At 41.4% G+C, this 6259-nt stretch overlaps 1 long non-coding RNA gene across 1 annotated transcript; it reads right to left on the bottom strand.

Annotated features, from left to right (window-relative positions):
* Positions 233-5776, bottom strand: LOC106502740. Its single transcript, XR_001296378.2, has 3 exons — positions 5619-5776; positions 1838-1991; positions 233-696 (listed from the first exon to the last, which is right to left on the bottom strand). It is a non-coding gene; the product is annotated as an uncharacterized LOC106502740 (long non-coding RNA).

The raw sequence follows: 6259 nt of genomic DNA, 5'->3' as shown, positions 1-6259 counted from the left end.
GCTTAGCAGATGCAAACTATTATATATAATATGGATAAACAACAAGGCCCTACTGTATAGCATAGGGAATTATATTCAATATCCTGTAATAAACCATAATGGAAAAGAAAAGAACTGGTAACTGAGCGGGGAACTCAGAAAATAAATAGCCAGGTAGCAAGGATCCTATATTTAAAGAAGAAAAAACCTACTCCCTTAAAAGCATTAGTGACTGATGAAGAATTTCCTGACTTTGGGGGAAGAATCTCAGAAGACACGGGATGCACCATGTATCTCACACTAAACCAGAAGTCCTTTCCAGACGCTACAGTTTTGAGAAATTTTCTCATCTCCCTGTCCCTCCTGCCATGGCCACCTCTCTTGATCCTATTTTCCTCCTCCTAGCTTGGCATCTTGCTCCTTCCCAAAAGAGAGCTCAGAATCCTCTCCCCTCTCTTACATAGAAGAGTTCCGCTTTTGATCCCGTGAATCCAGAAGTGCAGATTCCATTCATTGCAACTTGAAGCGCAAAAGGACACACCTCCATCCTCCAGCACGTCTCTGCTTAGGGGCCCCCAGCAGACTGGGTATCTGTATTTGAGTTTATCCTTCATGGCCTCCAGTGATCAAACCATCCGTATGTTCCTTCCAGTCACAGACCGTGTTCTCCCCGCAACAAACTGGTGAAAGCTGTTGTCTTCATATAAGGAAAGAACACTGATGGAGAAATTGTGAGAAATGAGTATTTTCTTCTTTGTGCTTACCTGTATTGTCTGAATGTTCTATAATATAAGCTATTTAAAAATGCTCATATTTAAATATGTTATTTAAAATCTATTTAAAATATGTTACTTTTTAAAAGATTGCATTGAGCATGAAAAGTTAGCATACTTCATAGTGACAATGAAACTGAGTTTTAACCTACAAATTATATCTTTAAAGAGAAAAGTGTATTTTTTTTCCTTTCTGTCAAAGTGAAGAAGCATAAAAACTTTTCTATTCATTGTGTTTTTCCTGGTTAATCACCTGTATGCTCCATTGTTTGATTTTCCTCACATCATTTTTGGGAAAATGCTATTTAACGAGAATTCTGATAAATGTCGTGAAAGTAGCCAAGGAGCAGTTTGTATCCAGCACATTGCTAATACAATCAGGAGGACTTTAACCATTCAGGAAGGAACTCCCTGCCCTTTGTTTAACTAAAACAGCTTCTCTTGGACATTAAAAAAAAAACAAACCAACAACTCTTTCCTGACAAATATTTACACAAAGAGCTGCCTGTGTTAAAAAGTGTACAGCCCATTAAGCAAAATTGTTACATCAACTACGTATTCCATCATATCAATGCCAACTACGTATTCCATCGTGTCAATGACCACCCTCAAAGAGAAGCAGACGGGTTCCCTTCCTCTGAAGTAGAGAGAGAAGTCCACCAGGCCAGTCTGATGGTGAAGTGAGTCTTAGTCTCCACACACGGCAATAACTTCTGGGAAATCTCCTCTGGGCTGTGTATCTATCACTTGCTATAAACCGACAACTTTGCAATTGATGGTGTCACGTTTCTGAGCAAGGCTTGATTGTCTTCCTCATCCTTCAGCCAAAATCCTCACCTTGCACAAAAATCAAGAAGGGAAAGACCAATTCCAACAAGATGAACTTGACTGGTCATCTGTCCAGCAAACCAAGCCAATGACTAATGACTGGTGTCACGCGAAGAGGGTTCTGCTGAGGCTGGAGCAGTCTCCTCCGAGGCTGGTGGTGGTGACCTGCGCCCCTTCCTGTGTCCCCATGTCAGGGCTCTGCCACCCACTCCCTCACCAAACGAGAGCCCGGAAGTCACCCTTCACTCCTCTCTTACCTCCACAGCCAGTCCACTGCGAGTTCTCCCAGCTCAACTTTCTAACCATTTCTTCACTTATCTCTTCTTTTCATTCCTGCCCCTTGGACATTGCACTTCTTTTCACCTTTCGTTTATAAAATTTATTCTTTACAGCCAACTAGGCTGAAGAAGCCTGGGAATAAAGTTTGCAACAAAGTTAGTAAAGTCTTTGCCTCATAACAACAGCAAAGCTGGCACTATCCTATTTCAGTTCTTTGTTCTCTATCAGATATGCAAGGATAATGGGTTCTGATGGTCTCCTTGTCCTTCCAAACCCACCATCATATCTTACTTGAACTCCTCCAGCAGCCCTCTCTGCTTTGCACAATGAAGTCCCTTCCTCAGCCTGGTTCTCTAGAGTCTCTGACCAGGGGCCAGACTCTGTCTACTTGCCTTCTCATCATGCCTTGCTTCACACTGTGTGTCCCTCCCAGAACTGCATCTCAGCGTGTGTGCCCTGACTTCAGCAACCCATTCACATCCCATACGCATCTCATGACTTACTCCTATTTGTAACCTACAACCTAATCCAGTATCTCCTGTTTTGGATCTTTTCTTATTCACAACTGGCCCCAAACACACACACAGACCTCTGAACTCCTGGAATGCTCTGTGTGTGTTTATTATGACACTTAGCTTGTTGAAGTAGTATTATTTTCTATCAACATGCTTTCTATCTTGAAGGCAGAGTTCTGTATTCATCTTTATATCTCTAAGCCTCAGCCAAGTATACAGAAAACTTATTGAATATTTAGTGACTAAATGCATGAATGTCACAGAAGAAACCACAATGATGTTAAAGTTTTGACTGAAAGATATGACTTTTCAGATAGCAAAGATGAATCTTTAATAAGAAATGCATTCTATTCATGAAAGTTAAAGAACCATTGGTGAGCAAGTGTTTTATAGCTAACGACTTTCCCTATCATGCGATTCTGAATTTTTTTCCATATTACCAATTGCTGTCATATAGGAGACAGCATTCTATACAGAGATTTATATGAATAATATTGATAATTTCAGATAATTGTAATGCAAAGATTACATATTTAATTTGGGGGAGAAATCAAGGACAACTTTAAGAAATCTAAAGAAGATTCTTCTTTCTTAATTAAGTGCAAACTTCAAGAAATTGAAAAGAAGAAGTAATTGAAGCTACATGTGGAAGAACCATGAGCATCCACAAAGCAAAGGAAATTTCAACATTCTGGCGTTACCCCAAGTAGAGAGAAGAATTTATGCAGAGTTAAAATATCTAACAAGATTATTCTCACAAGAAAAACTAAAAAGAAGAGAAGGGACAAAAATAGAAGGACAAAAAATAACAGAAACAAAACTGGAGTGACTAAAGGAAATTATTTCCATTCAGCTTTGTCGAAAAATAAATCCATATATTCAAACAGAATATTAGCAGCTGCTCTGTGGCATCACTGGGAGTTCTGAGTGAATGGAGGCAGGGTTGTTATGTTTCTATTGATGATTTCTTCTGTACTGGCATCAACTGTGATCTTCTTAACAGTGAGATTCCCATTATTGTATCAGTTGTCTATTGCTGTGTAACAAAATATCAGAACAGAACTTGGTGGGTTATTCATGATTCTCTGGTTGGCAACTTGAGTTGGGCTCAGCTAGGTCTTCTGCTGGTCTCACCTAGAGTCACTCATGAGGTCCCAATCATCTGATGGATTGCTTGGGCTCAGCTAGGTCTTCTGCTGGTCTCACCTAGAGTCGCTCATGAGGTCCCAATCATCTGATGGATTGCTTGGCATGATTCCTCTGTGGTAGCTTCACACGTCTGTCTGCCGTTCTCCATGTGCACGTTCATTCTTAAGGAGACCAGTCCGGATTTCTTTACATGGAGGTCTAGGGGAGCAGGAAAGACCGAACTCCGATGCACAAGTGCACTTTGAGCCAACCTGTGCCCTGTGTGCTAATGTCCCATGAGCTTAAGCAAGTCATATGGCCATATCTCTATTTCGGGAGCAAACATACTCTCTCTCTTTTATTTTAAGGTCTGTATTTTCTTTATTTGTAGATATTTGGCTGCACTGGGTCTTAGTTGCAGCATGTAGGATCTTTAGTTGCAGCATGTGGGATCTAGTACCTTGACCAGGGATCAGATGAATCTGGGCTCTCTGCATTGGGAGTGCCAAGTCTTAGCCACTGGACCATCAGAGAAGTCCCAGACATACTCTGTCTCTTGAAGGAAGGAGCAGAAAAGCCACATCGCACAGGGCACACACAGAGGAAGAGGAGGAACCTACCTCAAATGTCTCTTCTAATTTATTTCTGAGATATCTGCAGATGCTCAAGAGGCCAGTAGAATTTGTATCTGGCACATCCAAAAGTTGGTTCAGTCTAGTGGAGGCTGACAAAGGAAACCAAACTGAGCAACGATCTCAGAGACCAGGATGCTGTCCATGGCCTAGAAGGTGTGTCCCTTTCTCTCCACACGTGCACTCAGCATGTCATGCTCTCTTTAGAAAGCATCCTGTTTCTGCAGTAACGGGCCCAAGCTCCTTGGTGTGGCGTTCCAAGCCCTTCACTATTTTGCCCTCTCTGCCTGTGGTTTGTTGGTTACAGTAAGCTGGCTGATGTGTATTTAACAAATACATAGTAAACTACTGTGTTTGATACATAATGAATCAATGACAACAGAAGCTATTTCTTGCTCACTTAAAAATATCAGAGGTGGCATACTGGTGGGGCAATCCTCTTTTACAAATTTGTTACGGTCACCAGGGTGACAGTCTCTGTCATCGTCAAGCATGCCTCTCATAACCATGTGGGCAGTGTCCCCATTCCAACCCTCTGGAAGGGAACTAGGGCAGGGGAGACCTATACAGGAGGCTGAAGCCCAAATCCCAGGCTTGGAGCTGTGGACATCATTCTGCTTAGTTCTGTTAGATCCCAGTTTTGTGGTTACCAGAATACATCCTTCATACCCACATCCCAAATCTTCCATCGCTTCACCACATCTTGGTGTCAAACGCTCTTCTTTCTTTTCTCCAACTGACAAACTCATATTTGTTATGCAGACCTAGCTCTATTTTGTCACTTCCTCTGTGAAACCATCCCCAGCTCCAGAAAGTTAGACAGGCTTTGTACTTACCCCCAGTAAAGCACCAAAACTACTGATTAACTAGACTTATTATTCAAAGTACTGATTAACTAGACTTCGCTAGGCTTCAAGGTCTCCTAAGTGGGAAGATGCAATATTCACCATGGCATGGGGAGCACACAGCTCACCGTCTAGATACGGCACAGAAGATTTGAGTGAAGGAAGGTGGTTTCTAATTCAGGTCATCAGGCAAGTCCTAAAAGCCACTCTACTTTCCATATTCCCATCTAGTGGTATTCCAGAATGTTCCATCACACTGCAGAGTGATCCGAGAAGGGTCGCAACTACCATTTCTGAGTATCATGGCAAAAGTGGGCCTAGCAAACACTTTTTCTTCATGTTCTTTCTTATCTGGGAGATCCTAGGGCTCTAGCAGGAAAGAGATGCTCTGTAATAGCCAAACCACAGCTCAGCAGTGAGCTAGAGGCCAGAGCACCACATCAGCTGGGCTTGTTCCCCCATCAAAAAGCAGCAAAAACATATACCCTCACTGGAAATGAAACACAAATTAAAATAGAGACACTTTTCTTCCTACTATCTTAGAAAATATTTAAAAATTTTTTTAATTTACTGAAAAGAGTGATACATTTCCTATCAACTTAACAAAGCCTTCAACAAATTTTAATGCTTAACACTCACCAAGACGTGTTGAGACAGGGACTGTCATCATCTTCAGATAGAAATAGATGCTGAGTAATATACCTAGAAAGCAACTTGGCAGAACATAGCAAGAGACGTTACAGTGTTCATATCTTCTGCTGCAAGCTTCTATGTCTAGAAATATACACTCAATAAATGAGCGAAGAGATCAGCAAAAACTTGAACACACAGGTGTTCATTATAATATTCTTTACCGTACAACAAAAAGGAGCAATCTAAATGTATAGGTTTAAAACATGTAAGTTTTTGAAAGATTTTAAAAATGCATACAAAGTGTAAATAGTACAAGTCCCGGCTGACATAAACAACTGAATATATAGGGAGAGAAGACTCAAATCTCTCATGGAGAAGAGTTCCAAGTAATATATGTAGATTCTTCATTTTCAAGAGGGTAAGCCTAACTCCTACTCCTGAGGTATGGGTGACAGTGGCTACCTTCCAAAGTCGACAGTGTGGAAAGGGGGCTTGATAACTTTACAGGGGATCAACCCGGTGACCAAAGTGAGCATAACAGCAGTCATTATGTTGACACCATCTTCCCTTGATATGATGTGAGGAGGATGATATTTACTTCTCTGGTCTGCTTCCCAAAACCCATGACCCCAGGCAATCGTGAGAAA

The sequence above is a fragment of the Capra hircus genome, chromosome 13 (assembly GCF_001704415.2).
Source record: "Capra hircus breed San Clemente chromosome 13, ASM170441v1, whole genome shotgun sequence".
Classification (NCBI taxonomy): domain Eukaryota; kingdom Metazoa; phylum Chordata; class Mammalia; order Artiodactyla; family Bovidae; genus Capra; species Capra hircus.
The sequence above is the reverse complement of the archived record's forward strand: the minus strand, read 5'-3'. Positions and strand labels throughout refer to the sequence as shown.